Source organism: Phalacrocorax carbo, chromosome 5, assembly GCF_963921805.1.
Source record: "Phalacrocorax carbo chromosome 5, bPhaCar2.1, whole genome shotgun sequence".
NCBI lineage: Eukaryota > Metazoa > Chordata > Aves > Suliformes > Phalacrocoracidae > Phalacrocorax > Phalacrocorax carbo.
The window spans coordinates 43,460,508-43,480,310 of NC_087517.1; the positions used below are offsets into that span (position 1 = coordinate 43,460,508).

General features: G+C 43.7%; 1 protein-coding gene across 3 annotated transcripts in view; it reads right to left on the reverse strand.

The window, feature by feature from the left end:
- HDAC4 (histone deacetylase 4) overlaps positions 1 to 19,803 on the reverse strand; it is a 266,018-nt gene that overhangs the window by 201,909 nt on the left and 44,306 nt on the right. Inside the window, exon 1 of one of the 3 annotated variants that reach the window (XM_064452205.1) lies at positions 9,031 to 9,062. The exons of the other annotated variants lie outside the window; for them this stretch is intronic. The gene's annotated coding sequence lies outside the window, so the exon portion shown is untranslated. Of the gene's footprint in view, positions 1 to 9,030; positions 9,063 to 19,803 lie in introns of those variants that run through there. 3 annotated transcript variants of the gene reach the window in all.

The following is a 19,803-nucleotide window of genomic DNA, read 5'->3' on the forward strand; positions in this document are numbered from 1 at the left end:
GACTGGCTTCACGGTCCTTAACTGCGAGTATTCCATTCATTCTGCGACAAGCAGGCACATCACGCCTGCCCCTGGCACCAAGTCCATGGGCGCTTTACAGAGCTTCTCAGAGGGAAGGGGTGAGAAGTCTACAGACTTCAACTGCTCCAGAATGACATTGCAGGGAGACAACTGAACCTCCTTTCTTTGCTGCATCTTGAGACTGGAAATCCATCCCAAAGAGTTAAACCAAATCCTGGCTCTACCCTGCAACAGCACTGCTGCCTGAGACATGTATTGCATAGAGCTTAAGGGATGCATACAAAAACAGTAGCAAACAACCAAATGAAAAGCTTAGTACTGGGTGTTGCTAGAGAAAACTCACCTTTTCAAGTTGAGGCAGCAGTGTACAACATTACCTTAGCAGAAGAAAAAATTTTGGAGGCTCTCTTGCAATCGGTTCAAATGTAAACGCCTTCCAAGAGAAGCTTATTCCAAGATACAATGTAGAAAGCACAGCTGAATTGCAAGGCCGTGCTCCATGGGGAAGATGACGGGTCAGAGGTCTAACACCCAAACCCACCGTCAGTAACGTCAGATTTATACCACTGGGCCTTTGAACAGGCAAGTGAAGAACACCATTTTACAGGGACCGAGTGGTCGCTTAAACATTCATAAAATCCCTCATAAAAACTGGAGGCTATTTTTCATCAATTTTAAAAACAATAACTACACTAAGGACATTGCATTAGTCAGGAATATACATTCACTCTCCTGATGATGTCTTTTGGTGTCCACAAGGTTCTCATCTGAGCATTTGCTTTAAAACCCACAGGAGCTCAGCTGACCGGCCAGCACTAAAACAGCAGGCCTACTTGAACAGAAACACCTAAATATCCATTATTACACCCTCTGAGCCTGAAAACCACCTTCCCAAAGAGTCATAAACTGTTTCACCTCCAAGCTAATGCAGACTCCACAAAGGTTTTGCTGCAGCCTCAGCAGGTGAGAAGTCATTCCCCTCTTCACAACCCGTATCTGAATGGTAAGTGCCCAGGAAGCTTTTCTTCCTGTTTAAAAGGAGCAAGCCCATCAACCCCAGCTGATTGTATGCAAAATATTGGTGTGTAAAGGAGCTGTTCTGTTTAACCAGTGATGTCCCTGCACATGTTACTGCCGGCTGCTGTCTCCCTCTGGGCAAAGGCGGTATGGAGACAAGATGCCTGTTTCTGCACAGGAGATGCAAATATGCATTTGTATATATGTGCATATATATATGTTCAACATGTATTTTTGTATCTATAAGCATATTTAACAGCAGTAGTAATTCCCATCTATCATGAAAACCCCACTACCACTGATACTGCTTCAATTCAGATAGACCTTTACATCTGCCAAACAGCTTGCACAGGTACCAACTTGTTATATTCCACATCCTTTTCCTGGCACCTTCTCCGAAGAGCTGTTGCAGGGAGCTCCCAACTGCTGAAGCCCAGGCTCAGCAGCAGAGAAGGCAGCACTGCATTTGCCCGCGCTGTGGTCGTGTTTGGAAGGCACTCTCTGCATCCATCAGAGCAAGGTGGTGTTTCCCCCCCTCCTCCCGTAAATGATGAAAGGTTCATTTATTCAGGAACCAACTACAGTGGTTCTCTAGCTTACCTGGGAAAGCTTCCCATTCACCACAGGCGAGTGGAGTTTTCAAGACATGAATGTCTGTTTTATGAACATCTGCACCCCATGAATGCGCAGAGTAAGAAGTTTATAAATGCAAGGATTGTGCACACGGGCAATACATTATAATATATAATCTCTAAGGAAAAAAACATGAGATGCAAAACAGTACAAAAGCCTAAACCAGTGCGGGTCTGAGACTGTACTACCTCACGTTCTAAAATTCACAAGAGGATATCCCTAGCTACTCCCTCCTTATGACATCTCTCCAATATACTCCCTCAACATATAACCCAGTCCAAAAATCATCATGTTCCAGGTGTGCCATGGATATTCAAAGCACAGACTACATCCCCACCTTGTGCAAGTCTGTCCCAAGCCGTGCTGAGTAACTCACCACAGGGGACAAAAGATCCTCAAGTGAAAGATGTGCGGTACGGGAAGCCCTGTATCCTTAATAGCCATCCAGAATAGGCACTCCCAATCCCTTCTTCAGCAAGATAAAAATTTCCCGCCATGCTAATCTGCCCAATGCCCCCAAAATGGTGTACTATTGATTTAAGTTACAGGCTTTGTGCAGACGCTTATCAGGCAAGACACTAGAAAAGCTAGATTTCGGGGGGAAGGTGTTGAGGGGATGAAAGCAGTCCCTCTGAGCTCCCTTGTCTTTGTAGGGGAAGATCGTGAAGCTTTAGAAACCAGCAGCTGCCTCAGGGTGAGATGTGAAACGTTCAGCTTGACTCTGTGCCGTGCTTCAGCACAGAGAAAACATCATTTTTAGCAGGCAGCATGCCTGCAGGTGAATGCAGGTTAAAGAATTGCTATTTAGAAAAAAACCCCAAACATTTCAGGGTTAGCAGTGAAGGTAATGGCATTTTACTCAGCAGGTTTCATCCATTACGAAATATTCCACAAGCACATTCTCCACTGTTCGAAACTAGCACCAAGATTTACTTCTCTACCAGCAGGCTCCGTTTACAGGACACCAGTTAGTATTCCTTTCCCTCCTGCCAAAGGATAAGGGCCAGGTAAAAGCTATGCAAAAGTCAGTGCAGTTAATCTGCTAAATCTGTGATTCAGCGCCCATCACATAGTAGTGAAACAGTTAATTTCACAGCTTCAGAACACAGCAACAAATTCCATGCCTTCCTGAAGAGAACAGACATCAGCTACCCCCTCCCCTGTAGGGCTGAAAAGGCTTACGGATTTAAATCCATGTTTCATTTGAAAAGAGACTGCCACAGCACTGTAACAGTATGATAAATTGACAAAGTCTGCAAGTTGATTTGTATCAGCCTTTAATCAAGAGGGCTTCTAGTGGTTTGGCTTTATTATTGTTTCAGTGTCAAGGACAAATTAAAAATTATGGTAAAGATGCCAAGTGCATCCCCATAACAACAAGCATCTTTGAGGTTCACCACCATGGATATCTGTGTTTCTGTAGTGCAGCTCACAAACACTTAAGCAAAGGACACATATGCAAGTCTGAATAACGTCATCACCTTTCAATTACACATACTGTCCATGGGAGCTTTTAGCTGCTGCCCGTGAACATGTGCTTTCTCCTGAGGCTGTCCAGAAGAGGGCAAGAGACTGACAGCCAGAGTTGGAGATTGGCTGCAGCGAAAATTAATGCTCTCCTTAAAGCCCAGGTAGGAAGAACCTGACAGTCCTTAGGTACCATCCACCAGAGACACCCGCTTTAAAAAATTGCCTCACTTGGATCAGCTGTTTAACAGCTCCCTTCAATAGCAATCCACAAAGCAGTACCCACTCAGCTTTTGTTCTTAGTCCAGCTACAATTTTCCCTTGAAGGCCAAGCCATGCAAAAGCAGATAACAAACATACGTCCTCACTATTATAAGGAGATGATTCAATACTACTTTAAAGAAGTAAAATTCGATGCATTTCCTTGAGTTTTTAACAATTCCTTTATCACTTTTTAATGTAAGTTTAAGTCCCCTTTTATTCTGCAGAAGTTTAGATCTTATAGGACAAAACCAGATAGTGATAGATAAAGAAAAAGAACAAAAAAACAGTTGCCTGTATCGGATCAAACACATCCCCTCAAATTGCAATTTCTTGCCCGTTTTCCCTGGAGATTTTATGTTCTTGTGTGCAAAACATGGTATGTGTCTTTGGTGGTTTGGGAAGGGAAAATTTCACTCTAGATGACAGTACCATTTTGACAGTTCACCCTGCATGGACTCATAGCAGGAGGTGTGTTGAACCCTTCACCTTACACCTCTGTAGGGCATCACCCTACAGCAAGGCAATGCCAAAAAACCCAGCAAATACCAAGACACTACTGAATTAACTCTTCCAGATAGAAAGGGCAAGGTTTGGGGAAGCTGTAATAAGACAGAGGGGGTTTCTCTCTGTTTTCACCAACACCTGTGCTCCACAGCCAGCTCACCTGCCACGGCTGGACAACTCCAAGCCCTGAGAAACTCTGAAACACAAGGTGGTGCTGGGACTCTCTTTTCCAGACTTAGAATCATAGAATCATTAAGGTTAGAAAAGACCTCTAGGATCATCGAGTCCAACCATAAACTCAACATTACCACATCTCCTAAACCACATCTTTTGAACACCTCCAGGGATGGTGACCCCACCACCCCTCTGGGCAGCCTGTTCCAATGCACGACCACTCTCTCAATAAAGAAAATTTTCCTAATATCCAGTCTAAATCTCCCCTGATGCAGCTTGAAGCCGTTTCCTCTCATTCTATCGCTAGTGGCCTGGGACGATATTAATATATTTTGTTGTTAATATATGTTAATTAATATGGAAGACCTAACGAGGTCTCTGTACTCTTCTTGTCTTACCTGCTCCTTCTTCCAAAAGCAGTAGACTCTCCTTTTTTTCCTGAGTGTCAGCAGAAGCTCAGTGTCAGCCAGGCCCATTGTCTTCCCCACCGGTTTGCCTTGCGGCACTTGGGGACAGCCTGCTCCTACACCTTCCCTTGGGGATTAGGATTATACCAGACAGACATTGGGGAAGTGGTGGTGGTGTTTTACAGGATGAGCAGATACAGACCTGATGGTGGGATGGATGTAAGAGGACAGCTCCCGAATTAAAAGCCTGAAGCATGAGGAGAGGCTGCACCACAGCACATGCAGTTGAGACCAAACCCATGTGACCTCCAGAAATGTAGGAAATTCTTCTGAGTTGTGCCTCCATCCTGCCCAGCTGTAAGATCTGAAAGCAAACCCTCCATATAACAAAACATCCTTATACCAAAGAGTGGAATTGGTGATGGACTTTTTGGAGCCTAAACCACAAGCCTTGCACTTCTCAGGGTGGGCCTAGATGTGAGCCCAACCTACGAGCTGCTGTCTAATACAGTTACAATACCAAAAACCTGGACACTAAGCTCCATTTCTTTCAAGGTTCAGCTAACCCTCCTATTCCCAGTTTCCACACTAACAGCATTTTTTACCCTTAGCTTTTCTTGTGGACCGGAAACAAGGAAGGTATTGATCTTTCCTTTCTATTTTCTATACTCATTTCAGCAAGACAACAGCCCTGTGGGGCCCAAAATTGCATTCAGTTGGCAACAGCTCTCGCCTACAGACTTGCCAGGACACGTACACTAGCTATGACATTAAGATCAAGACCTGTACAGGAAAATTTATTGCACACTCCTTTAAGGAGGATTGTCTGCTGGAACCGGGATGGCTTTTTCCTCCACCTGCCAAAGGATACACGACTCCTGCAGTAACCACTGAAGTCATAAATGCAACTATGCTCTGACCCTGCACTTCTGACTGTAGGGAGGTAGCAGAGCTTACAGAGAAGGAGCAAGTGGGGCCAACCATGAGCTCCCTCCACAAAGGCAGAGACTGAGCAGAGACCAAGCTCAGGATGTGAGGACACCATATTAGGTCAGCACAGCCTCCAGGACGTGCCTGCAAGCTCCTCATCCCTCAGTGGGTGCCACTGCATCAGCCCAAGCTGCATTCTTTGGAGAACTGACCTAGCTCTGGTCTAGGAAGTTGTTAAAGACCACTAAAGCAGCAGCTCTGCAAGACAGATAAAGCTAGTTAGACATCTAATGGCTCTCCAGGTAAATGTTTCAGGTGTATGGTAATGGGCTATTCTGAGCATGAGAGCAGAACTTGTTTTTTAATACTGCAACTCAATTCTTCGGCATTAGCTGGTTTGTTTAATCAGGTATTAGAATACTAGAAGCTTCAGTGTCTCTAGAAGTAGCTTAAACTTTTCCATAAAAGTTAACTTAAGTCCAAGACTGGTACAAGGTTCAAAGACATACAAACTCCAAGGTGGACTTTCTCCAACTTGTTAGATGCCAATAATTTAAGATGTTCTTGAAAACATGATTTGGTAGTTGGGAGTGGGTGGGTATGGAGTTTTTGTGCAGACAAACTCCCATGAGTTTGCTGACCAACACAGTCCCAATAGATCCTATGCTCCTCCAGTACATGAATCCAGCCAGCATGAGTTACATGCTGATGGTTTGGTTGCTCTATACTTGGCATGGTTAAGAAATCACATCTTTGCAATGCAGCAGCCTCTCTCTCAGCCCTACCACATATTTAAGTGAGCACTATGGGGTAGGTTCTTTCCTAGATGCATAAGATTTTAAGCATCCTTCAGGCTGTATTTAGGGAATTTAGTATGATGTGTTGCGGCTTCAGTGTTTTGTTGATCAGGTAAACCATTTAAAGGCTTTGAGTCCAGTCAGTTTGATTTGTAAGAAGCAATACCTTCACAGCCTCAACACCTTCTCCATGAGCTGCTCCTGCTTGCACACAAATACATGTAAAAACCCCAACCCAGTTAGTGAAAACAAAAGCAGGACCAGAATTGCACTCATGTTTCAAACAGCAAAATCAGAATTCCCATAGAAAAGGTTCAATCTTTCAAAAGGTTTTAGGTTTCAAATCTACTCAAGTACTTCAAAAGTGATGTGGCAAGGGAGGGGAATAGTCAGCTTTTCCTAGAAAGATTTGTATATTTGCAAAACAAAACCATCACAAAAGCAAAAATGCTAAACAAAAATCAAGAACCCACTCTGATAAAAGCCCTGTGTATTGAGCTCATCAGTGAGACTCTTCAGGCTCCCCGGAAGGAAAGACGAGTACGCTAGAAGGTTTTAGATTTATAATATTTTAGGTTTAGATTTAAAACCTTTTAGATTTAAAACAACCAAATGGTAATCTACCTCCATCTGTTCACATGCTCAAGAGCCTACCCATCTCTTTATTCTTTCCCCACCCTTCAGTCACAACTATTTCAGAAGGGATTGCAGTACCAACAAACTGCCTTTCTAATCAAAGAAAGGTTAAGAAACAGAAAATTGAAACATAAACAACGGTTGCATTAAGACGGCATTGTCCATTTAGTCCTAAGTGCTGCCTGACCTGCTGCAGCAGTACTCTAGGATCTGGTTTTCATTAGAGCTGAACTTCTACACATGAAGAGGACCGACCTATTGCAGCAGCACTTTGTTTTCCAGATGACTGTGATGGTACTGTAAATTTATTGGGGCTTTACCTCAAGGACAAAGACATCCAAACCGGTATCATCCCCAATGAACCACAGCTCCTCATTCCACAGAGGGATCTTTTCCCTGCAGAATGCTTCCCCATGCCACAGCAGTTTAGAGCCCAACGTCTGAAAAATGTAAGCCAGCAGTTAATTTTAATTTGCAGTAGAAGGTCAGGCTGAGCCGCAACTGCTCAGGATCCTCCGTGGACTCTTCTCAGCTGCACTCACAGCAAAGCTGGGGCATGCAGCCAGAACACTAACCCCTCTCGTCTCACCATCAGTAACCTCCACTTGTGAGTCGGAGCCTTTCCACTGCAGGCGACTCTTTCTGCCACAAAAACGAATCGTCAGGGAATGACATCATACCTTCCTGCTTCGTATAGCTCCCTTACATAGCAGCATGGGAACGCAAGAGCTAAGTTCTGTAGACATATACAACAGTTACACTGGCAATACACATTGCTACTGACCAAACAACTTTTCTTTTAAAGTACTGCTTCTCTGCCCTTTCATTTCAACTACATTATGTTCCCAAAAAGTTACTTTTGGGAAACCCCATGCTCCAGGTATCAGATTTTAGATAAGAATGCCTTTAGAAAACTCTTTACTGATCTCTGCTACTGTTACAAACTCTGGGATTTGGGGCCGGGGAAACCCGAAATGTTGCTTTGAGGAGAGTGGAAAGAGGCTCTCAGAAGCTCTAGCAGCTGAACATTCACAGAATGACAGTTTGGAAGGGAACTCGGGGATCATCTCATCCAACCTTTCTAGGAAAAGCACAGTCTAGACAAGATGGCCCAGCACCCTGTCCAGACAACTCTTAAAGGTGTCCAACGTGGCCGAGTCAACCACTTCCCTGGGGAGATTATTCCAATGGGTGACTGTCCTCACTGTGAAAAAATTTCCCTCCCATGTCCAGTCAGAATCTCCCCAAGAGCAACTTGTGTCCATTCCCCCTTGTCCTCTCCATGGGACTCCTTATAAAAAAGGAGTCTCCATCTTCTTTGTAGCTGCCCCTTAAGTACTGGTACGTGGTGATGAGATCCCCTCTAAACCTCCTTTTCTCAAGGCTGAACAAACCCAGCTCTCCCAGCCTATCCTCGTATGGCAGGCTTCCCAGTCCTTTGATCATCTTGGTGGCCCTTCTCCAGACCCCTTCCAGCCTGTCCACATCCTTTTTGTATAGCGGGGACCAGAACTGTACACGGTACTCCAGGTGTGGCCTGACAAGCATTGAGTGGGATAATGACTTTATCTCTGCTGGTGATTTGTCAAGTGACATTTGACAAATCAACAGCTTTATGTTCAGCCTCCCTATAAAAAGAGATTTTTAAACTTTGCAATAATTAAAGCTGAAAAAAAAGTCAGTGTGAATTACAGCAACTACTCTGAATAAAAACGTGAAATGATAAATGGCAGAGAAATATACTGCTCTACCAGCATGCTTCTCCTCCAAGCCAGAATCCCACTGCCTGGACCTTCATGGCAACATAAATACCTAAAACTCTATCCTCCAACACATAAAAAAATCCCTGCTGCCACCCCAATATAAAAATCAAGCAGTAGGAGAGAAAGCTAGGCTTCAAGAATACTAAGGGCAAGAACACAACTTGAGCAGAAACGTTCCTTGTTTCCTTCACAGTGGACAGAAATATCCCCATTTGTGTAAATACAGCCTTAGCCAACAGGGCGACAAATCCATACATAGATAAATGTCACATGCTGACACCAGTGCTAGAGCAACCTTATCAAAGTACAGCCTTAACCTATTTTTAAACGCCAGTTAAAATATTTTTCTTTTAAAAAAAAAAAAATAGCATTAGAACTCATCTTTTTAAAAAAATCCCTCTTAAAAAGTCTACATACTAGTATAACAGAGCTCAAGTATTCATTTCTCTCTGGTACTGCAGACAGAAAAGTGAAGCTATACCCAACCCCAAAACTAGCTGTTCTCTCTGATGTGTCACTGCACTAGAAAGCAGAAGATAAGGCTTTGGGAAAGTGTACACATCAGATTGGCACTAGCATTTGTATTGGAAATTTACCCAGACAGGTTAAAAATAACACCGCGCACGCTTGCAGCCATGCTGAAGGTCGCTTTCAGCAGAGCTGCTGTTTTTATAGTAAGAGCTCCTGGCAACATGTGACTCACTATTGCTAATATTTTTTTTCCCCTGCAGAAAACACACCTCACAATCAGATTCCCCTGGCTGAGAATTAAGGTCACTGAGGCTGGTCACAACCAATACAACAGTGCCACAGCAGAGAAATCAAGCACACCACCTACTTGATTAACTTGTTTTCCTTCTTAAAACTAATCCTCCACTGACTTACACTGAAAAAAGTCAGTGTCTACCAGCATGCTCTGGCCAACATTCCCATTACGCACTTCCATGGTTTTAAGCCTCATTACCTCAGGGTCCAGTTTCAATAACGTGAAAGTCAGCATGGCATGAGAAGTGTTTACATGGACTGAGCCGCAGAGCTTCCCAGTCTTCTGGCCTTATAGAGCTCCAGCGTAGAGAGAAGAGCATCATTGCCTTCAGAAGGGTGCCTTTGTAAGCAAGCTGGCCGAAGATCCACGATAAGTAACCCGAGGGGATGTTCTCCATGGTGACCCTGGGGACTCAGGGCTGGGCTCCACGGTCTCCATTTAGAAATGAAGCAATTCCAACTGGGAATGCCTGGTGCTGCCTTCAGCTCTGGCTTCCCTGCCATCCCAAGGACTTTGGAGGTGCAAGAGGCCTTGCTGCTTCCCTGCAGTTGTAAAGTTTTCTATAAATGCTTCATGTGGGAGGAAAGAAAATGTCTTCAATAGTTCAGTTTAGGGGAGTGGACTCTATCATGAAGCTTCATCCTTACTGGAGGCAACAGGAGACAACCAGCCAAAGGACAGGAGAGAAAAAGGCAGGCCACAAAGTTACAATACAACCCACACGTCAAATCAGTATTTCAAGGTTGAATCTAAACACTCTGCTCAGAATCAAGTTGCAGGAGGAAACAACCAAATACCTTTTAATAGCCAAGTCCCTGTTCCCATCAGAACTTTTTCAGAGGATTTTGCTTTCCTCTTCTTGAAGACCATTTGAGGAACACGGTTCATTTTTTGCATTTTCATCCCATCCAGCCTCCTTTCCTTAATGTTTTCCACCTTCTGTACCAGCCATGTCGTCCAGTACAGACTCAACATTGGATAAAGCTTGAGCGTGTATTTCTATAGGGTAATCAGAACCAAAGCAAAACTACACCAAGTCCCGAAGTCTCCTCTGTCCTCCTCTCTAGCAGTCCAGGTACAGTGCTCATTATCAAGGCTCATCACCGCTTCACATCGTAGCGGTCTCATTTTCAAAAGATTGCTTGCCTACCCTCCAGTAACTTGCAGAGCACTAGCTACAAAAGCCTCATGCCCTGAGATGAAGCACATCTTGCTACTGGTTTTCCAGGAATGGAAGTATCCGCCTATTGTGTTTTCTAAGGGTGGCTTGTGATAAATATTAACATTATCTTCACACATGAGCTTACATCCCTCATCACTGGAACTTGCTGCCATTATTTGGTGTTGGTAGAGCTGAGCAGTGACCACATATAACGAACACAAGTCCTCTTTCCAGGTTGTCCTTGAAAGGAGAGGTGGTACAGATTCAGCGCTATTTGTAATGGCCGGCAGCAAGTGTTCACATTGATCTCATGCTCATTCTTTGCTGGGTTTTAAAGGAAGAAACTTGCTGTTCAAAAGGAGCAAGAATCTTTAGTTCACTGCCAGCACTTTCTTTGGCTGGAACACACAACTGATTTAAGAGTTTCTTGAAGTTATCTATACTTAACAGACAAATGAAGATACCAGCTTCGTGAAAGAACTCTGACTACTTATTCCTCACAGAGAGACTGAAAATAAAGGCCTGTTTAGCATCTAAGGTACACTATGCAGCAGCTACCCAGTAAAACCCTGTCAGTGCAGAACAAAGATTTTTATTCAATGGAACATGAAAGTTGCGTCTGTAACATACTCACAGCCATCAGTGAAACAGCACGCCGAGGGAGCTGTATATCAGCAGTGCCAAACCCAGCCCGCAGAATGCATCTGGGATGCCTGACATGGCTCCTAGCATCCTCCCACTCCCACGGAAAAATTGCATCTCCAGCCCCCATGGCTGCCTCCAAACATGAACTCCACCACCAAGGTACTGCTGGCTTCTGAGCTTAACCAGACAGGGCAATACAAAAGGGGAAAAATAAATATTAGCAACCAAAAAAAAAAAAAAAAGGATGTTAAAAAACAAGAGAGGAAAGAAGAAAATTAAAATCAGCTACAACTCACTGAGATCATATATATGCCTTGACTTGTGAAGATGCATATGAAGATGAAGATAGATGTTTATCGATTTCTCTCTCAACCAAGGGGTTGCCTTATTTAATGGAAGACAGCAGAGATAAACCTCTTGGATAAACTAGCAGTGGAAGAATCCATTTCCCCAACAGAAAGGATCAATGATTATCCATTTTCTCTTTTATCCTCCTAGTCACACAGCAAATTTGAGAAAACGAGCTAACCACAGCTCCCATCTGCTCTCCTCCCAGAGATTTCTTCAGCTAAAGAATCCACAGCAGAGTCTGCACCAAACCTGTTTTGATAGGATTTTCTTACAAAACTTAATCAAGCATGGTAAGTAAAGCAGCTTCACTTTGAATGCTAAATTTAGTGCAAGCCTGCACCTTGACCGTATAACCCAGAGCCGGACATGCAGAGGTGGTCTCCCAGGACTAAGCAGTTTTGTCCAGCTCATTTTAAATTGGAAATACACTAGCCCCCAGATCTGGAATAGAACACAGACCTTAATTACATGAAAGAACACAAGTACAGAATAACAAAGTCTTTAAGCAATAACCATGCTGAGAGCTCTGAAGTCCCCTGCAGCACTTTCCCAACCCCCCAATAAATAAAACTCTATATTTGGGGCAGGGAGTGGGGGGAGGAATACAAAGTACATTTACTGTAATACTCACAGATGAAAAATTGTAATTGCTCTGCCTTGACATCTGGTTTCTATTTCACTTCCATTATATCAGATTACATAACAAACAGATGATACACTGGAGCTACAGAGTTCTTCTGTAAGTCTTGTGAGGATTTGGTGTTTACATTCTTGTTCATAAAAATTTAAGCTATGCCACACACGCAGGCATGTTTGAAGCAGACAAAGGCAGAGACCAATGAACAGTTGTCAAAGAAAAAGTAAGACTGATTTGCAGGGGGATGTTTGAATCCATATAGAAAATATTCCATTTCGCAATCCAGTTCAGAAATTAAATCTGCATATAATAGCACTTGCAGCTGCATAGAGCAAGTTTATATGAACATGCCACAGGGAACACACAAGTTTACACCCAGGTGAAACAGATAGGTAAGCAAGTGCCAAATGTAATGATGCAAACACAAACTCCGCTCTGCCCTGTCGTGGTAGTGTTATCTAATAAAATGCAACTCCACATCACTCGTGCCCTGCCACCATCTTCTAATTTGGGTCTGTAAAATTATTTTTTTTTTTCCTCCCAACAATGGTACTTTTAAGTCATTTCTGCTGTCATGGTGATTCACACTCTTAAGGGCATATGGCAAACATGTAACTTGCAAAATGAGACATCGACTTTGCTGACCTTGTCCCTAGACACACATTATAAACTTTCTTCTGAGTCAACAGCACATCCTTCTTTCGCGGCAATTCAGGAAGTCATGCAGTTGCTATAAAGCTGATTCAGCTGAATACAGGTGATCCTCACATGCCGGTGAGATTTCAGTCTTGTCTTCGCTACACAAAACCTGTAGCATACCTCTATCAGAACAGATTATAGACTTCTTTCCAGAGTGTGCCTGCGTGTGCTTCCTTCCTCAGCAAGATGCTACGGAACAGTTACATCTGAGTATACTGCATTTCAGAAACAGGACGTAATAATGCAGTTGGTTTTGTACATTCCTGTAACTCCACATCTCTGAAGCTTCTAAACCATGTGCTCAAACATGCAATTTTATCCCCCATTCCCAGTTATTGGTTCAAATAAATCCCCCTCCTCTCCAAAACACAGCACAGGAGTGAACACCCCAAGAGCTGCAAAATGACGCAGCTTGTTATGGTCTCTGCTCTGCTCCTCTCTAAAGGATGCTCAAGTTTTATCTGGAAAAATTCTGAATCATTTACAAATCCCATATTCACAGAAAATCACATCCACAAAATATTTTCCATAGTGAGAACATACAGCAAGTTACCCCCACGCTTCCCACTGCCCATTTAAGTTGTCAGCCCGGCCTTCTTTACCTGCACCTTTTGCATATGTTTGTGTCCTGCAAAGCACAGGTAGAGCATTTGGGCCAGCAAAAGCATTCAGGTTCTAAGGCACCATAATGGCAAGAATTATACACTCATCTAATATAATATATTAGTCTATGCTCATCCTGGCTTCTCTGTTTTGTTTCTTAGCAGTCCTAAGCATCTCCTACTGCTTGCTATCAGGCAGGACACTGGACTAGATATGCCTTCAGCCTCCTCAAGAACAACCCTCTATAACTGAATTATAGCTTCAGTAAAGACCAGTTCCAATAGGAACTTTCCCATTTTGGCCCCAGCAACCTTATCATCACAAGTTGTTTTTAAAAGAAGCAAACATGGGACCCACTCTGCACAAGCAGAATAAAAGAGGTAGAGTAACACTACAGTTTGAGGGTGTAAATTTCGTCCTGTAAGGGAACCAACAGGTCTGATATGGAGAAAAGGAGGCCTAACAACACACAGCATGGGTTGCATAAATCCAGACCTACACTCCTATCATGCAGCCTTCAACTGTGTATCAGGCACAACCACTTACAGGAGCTAATTATCATTTTTCACTGCACAAGCCCACTCACAGGAAATTCTGCAGGATGCACATCCCTTTGATACCTAAAGATTTCAGTGAATCATGTTGCAGGCAACTCCTCTTTCACACACCCTACACCAAAAGGAGTTCAAGCAAATGCAGCAACTGACTCCTTCAGGCACTTATCTACAGGCAGGCTTGCAGGCATTTAACACTGCTTTTAGTAGAAATGGAACAAATCCATTTTTAATAACTAGAACTGACAAAAACTTTCTAAAAAGAAAAGATTTTCTGGACTTCGTCTCTACCAAAACAGCTTGGTATCTACAGGCCCGAAGAGCCAACAGGTAGCCCAGACATCTAAAGTGAACCAGCAAAAGCAGGTACCAGGTGCCTGTGCTTTGTCTGGGAAACGCCTGCTGCAGCTCCCTATGGATGGGACCTTTCCAAGTAGTTAGTGGCATTTAAGTTGGAGCCAAATATGAAAATAATAGAAGCACTGACAGAGATCACCTTAATGCTTCCCAATTTCCAAAGGCCAGTTATTGGCTTTTCTCCCCACCTTTTTACAAGCCTATCCTTCAGGTACTACAAGTATGTGTTGCCAGCTCTGGCAAACACAAAAGCAAAATTTTTTTTCATTTTCAAAATTTTTCATTTTTTTTCATTTTCAAAATTTTCTTTCATTTTGCCAATGAAAGAAAATAACTTCTGGCCATATCATTAAGCACAAAGCAATCAATTAATAGTATTAATCTTAGAACAAAAAGACAACTTCCTACCGTGAGGTGCATTTTCCCTCTGTACTCAAAGTAGCAGCTTAGGGGAAGAGAGAAAGGCAAAGGAGAAAGGGGGAGGGGGGGAAGGCAAAGTTAAAAAAAAAAAAAGGCAAAGTTTAAAAAAAAAAAAGGCAAAGTTTAAAAAAAAAAAGGCAAAGAAAAAAAAAAAGGCAAAGAAAAAAAAAAAGGCAAAGGAGAAGGGGGGGAAAGAAAAAAGCAAAGTCACCTCCCATTACAAATCACCAAACACTAAGGTATTTAAGGTGTCCTAAGGAGGTTCCATGAAAACCAAGCACAGATGTGTCAGCCGGAGGAAAACAGCACACAGCAAAGAGCAGAGGCAGAGCTGCTCCAGCCAACAGCTCCGGTGCTGTTCAGGAGGCCACAAGTGACAGCAGTTCCTTACTCCAGAACCTGGCCTACACCTACCCCGGCTACCCCCACTTCGCTCTTGTTCTTGAAGCATCAAAATTAATGTACTTATTCTTCCATTTCACCTTCAAAAGATCTTTAGATGTCCATCTATTAAAACATACCAGGGTTGCATTACGTGCCTAAAACAATTTAGCTGCAAGAGCTTTGTTACAAACCTCAGAAATACTAGCGGTTGGATGTATTACTCAAAGGTAGCCTGGTTTTTCAGTAGTTAGGCAAGGCAAAATTTGTAATTGGGACAAAGATCTGTTATCAGACTAGGAAAAAGTTAACAACCAGTTCCCAATACCCTGTGTCAGCAAGGAAAGCTGCATTTACACCAGCTACTATTTTGACTGCAAAACCCGCAATGGATCCAGCTTTCCTATCTGTGAAACATTCACACTAGAGACAGAAACACGCAACACGCTCCCAGGGGAAGCCATCCCATTGGCAATTGGGCAACCACCTGCTAGCCAAAGGAGAACAAGCTTCACAGTTTGACATGCATAAACTAACACCTAATGTGACTCACTTCAGTTATCCTCCAGCTGAGCTCTTGCTTGCACTACCTTAACTTGCTACCAGATTCTGCCTACATCCTCCCCCAGCCCATGCTGACAAGATGTTTGTAACTGGCGAAGAAGTTCAGAGCAGTGGGTTATTCTCTGAATACTGGGGGGGGGGGGGGGGGGGGTGGCATGGGGAGGCAGGGAAGAGACCTGGGCAGCAAAGGGGTCCTATCCAAAAAATCAGCACACATCCCTAATCATAAGAAGTCCTCCAGCATGCCAAGATCAAAACAGTGAACTCCACAGGGAGGACAAAGGATGCAGAGAGTGTCTTAATTTTATGCTTTCTGACATTTTTATTTAGAACAGCATGCAACAGTGGGAGAAAAGGGGACTACGTGGCTCTGACTTTCTCAGAGGCCAAGATGAAAAAGCTGTTTCTTCAGCACCAAAATTTTAAATGCTTATTCATCCTTGCTTGTCATCTGTAAGCAAGTTACTCTTCCATTCATTACAGTCTGGCAGAATGCAAAGGCGTAGTGCAGAAGCCTTCACTTTTACTATCCTAAATGATGCTATTTTTGCCTTTAAACCTCCAGTATCACAAATCACATATCCTTCACACACATCACCCCCAGCTCCCTCCACTCAGCTATTGTATCTTCCAGAGCTGTAGGTGTTTTCCTCCCATAGCTTTACCTGCTAAGTGCAATCGGGAGCGAGTTGTGACATCTGGCTGTTCTGCTATGCCGCGGCAGCGTTGCAAAGAGTTGCGTGTGTAAGGCTGTGTACAACTGCTTATTTATAGGACAGTCCAATTAATAAAGAGCTGCACGCAGCCAGCAAACTGCAGTTGACAACACAGCTGTCACGATGACTGTCCAATTTGTGCTTAACCCCCCGAGACTTCAACATTACCAACACCTTTCGATGCAGAGGAACAAACTGCCATGGCCGTTCACCATCAGACAATGCCAGACATCTGAAACCTCGGCACGCATTGCATTTTCTGCCCTCTCATCTGTTTCCACCAGCAATAAGTTTTCACTCCTGCTCAAATGCCAGACAAAACATCTTTAAGCTGCCAGCATGCTTCTCTGCTGGCACAGCCAAGGGCACTCTGCAAAGGTCAGTGGTTTGAAGAATCTGCGCAACGTATCAGAAAGCCCTACAAGCATGTGATGCTTGGAATGAGAGACTGATCCATAATTAGATGTTTCAGTGTTTGTTATCCTGGAAAGAGGTCCACAGCAGCATTTCACAAGTCCAAGACCAGGAAAAAAAAAACCTGCCCAGTCGAATTTATTTTCTAGGCGTCTAAAAAAGGGCTCAAGCTGAAACTGAAATCTGGAGACCAGTAACTGTATGCAGCCCAGCACTTGCTAGCAGAGGCAGGGCTGCCTGCTTTAGTCGTTTTTAAGAGCCTTACAGCTCAAATACCTCTGACTGCATCTAACACATGAATCAGGTTATGTGGAAACTCCAAGTCAGAAATTTTCTAATTAAGGAATCAGCAGGTGATTGGTGAAAGTGTCCAGCAGACTCTGCTAGTTTCAATTCGGGAGGAGGAGGGAGAGGAAAAACCCCGGTCTGAGTTTTCCTCCCCACGTCTTTCCCTGTGCACAAAGGTATCCCTCTGCACAGCTTAGTCAGCAAAATTACTAACTTGGAAGTAGGAGAGTGGTAAATAAAGGGGATCTAAGCCTATAAATCACTTAGAGTCTTTGTACTGGCAAATTTTAACAAGCCAGGATGGTATTAACAACTTGCAAATGTGACAAAAACAGTCAAGCTCACAGACATTATGAAAATGCAGTCTTGCAGGAAAACAGCAAAACAAAAAATATTAAGAGATTGTAACTGGCTCTTATTTTAAAAGAGGCAGAATGCTCGGTATTCAATCTCACTGACAACAGTTTCTAGACACTACTTACTACTTCTTAGTGCAAAATAATTCCAGTTTAAGATACTGGGGGCAGAAACCACTACAATTCAAAATAAATAGCCCCACACTTGTTTCTTGCAAGAGAAGAAAAGGAGTTTCTAGCATAACAAAAGTAATCTTTCAACAACATGATGTCTCATACTTTTGCTTGGTAAAGCCACAAATACGTGTGTGTCTAAACTGACTACAAGCATAATTATTTCAACATAAAAACAAGCTCCTTCTGCAGAGTTCTGCCAGCTTCAGGAGCTTGAAAAGCAAAATGAAAGACCGCAGCCACACTCCTTTATGCCAGCCCTGCTCCCAGCTCACCTTCCACACCAGGAGGGAGGGCTCATCCTGCAGCACTGTGGGCCAGCAGAGTCAGGCTCCCACAGCTAAAGAAATCCAACTCTTGAAATGGGCAGTTCCTGAATGACTATTCTCCAGCCAGCCTCTCATGGAGAGAACAGCTTCAACAGTAAAATACAAACCAAAATAAGCAGGAAAGAAATAATTTTAGAGCCCATATGAAGCTATTTTAAAACTCCTTCCAGCAGGAAAGAAACTGATACAGTTTTAAGCTAAGGGCCCCTTGCTCTGGCTAAAAGTCCCAATCAACATGTGGGCCGCTGTGTTCTGCCCTCCTTACAGCTCAGTGTTGAGGGTCTGACAGACACTGTAGACTTAACAGGCCAACAGCAAAGCAAATAAGGACTGGCTTTGAATGAACACATCTACACAGCAGCAGTGTCATCCATCCTAACTCTGAGACCAACGCAGCCAGAGCAAACACATTACTAACTCATTGGCTAGGCAAAGGCTGCACCGTGTATGTCTAGTTTTAAGTTGCTTATCCAGTCTTAGTCTTACCGAGGCTGGTGTTGATGGTGGCTAGATGGCCAAAGCCAAAAACTTACAAAAACCTTGCTAGATGCATCCTGCCGCACTCTGTGCCTGCTGTGATAGGTGCTACCAGCATACGGGATGCTCCAGGAATGAGCACTAGTGAAGCCGATACTGCAGCAGCCATTACACAGGGCAGCAACTTCTCAGAGGTCACCTCCTGGCACTTCAGGCACAAAGGATGTCAAAGAGACAATTCAACATATAATGGCCAGTGCTGGGCACCTTCCATCCCTGCTCAAACAGCAGCCCAGAAAACTCCCAGAGCCAACCCTCACCTCTGTGGAGAGAAACAACCACACTGTGTCCCAGCCTGACTAACATGGGTATTAGCCTTCAGCTCTTCAGCAGCCATTTCTCAGAGAAAAGGAAAAGCAAAGCACACCCTGTTTTAACACACAGCTTTACTCATCAGTTAGGAAGCCTGCCTTTAGCCCAACATCACTTATTGTCTATACCACACCATGCTGATACCCTGTTTATTTAAAGGGATGTCAGACACCTGAAACAGGGAAAATTAGTATGTGTGTGGTGAGCAGGCTACAACACCCCGATCCAACATCAGGCTGCAGAAAAGCACAGCTCAAGCCAAACACAGCCCCAAAGAATAAACTTTCACCAGTGCAGATGGGAAAAGGAGCTCAGACCGACAGATGAGCAGCACTGCAGCAGTATGACACACGCTAGTGAACTGGAGCTGACCTGCACCCACTGCAAAGTTGGTATTTGAACCAAAAGATGACCCCGTAGTCAGCTTCAACAAAAAAAATCCTTGACAAACTCAAGCTTTAGTAACGAAGGCACAGTTAGGCTAGACATATATACACATACACACAGACACACACACATACATATATATATATATGCACACATGAATACACATAACCTCACATGCCTGAGCCAACTCTAAACAGCCTTGTTGCTGTCTAACGGCATCATATACTCCTGAGCAGTCACTTTCTGCCAAGATCCTCTGATTCAGGCTAGGCACAGACTCTCACTACAGGAACAGCACAAAAGCATAAACAATGCCAGCTGACTTTACAATTAAAGGATGAGCACATGCGGTCTGCACACCAACACAGGTATGGGCAAGCAGCTGCCAAAGCGCCATGGTGACATAACCACCACTGCCTTTTCCTGCAACGATCAACATCTTGCAGCTTCTCTGCCCCACCAGGCACATCTCAGATGCAGCAATAAACAAACTACACAGTGAAATATTTTTAAAGGAATATTTTCAGCCTCAAGCCTC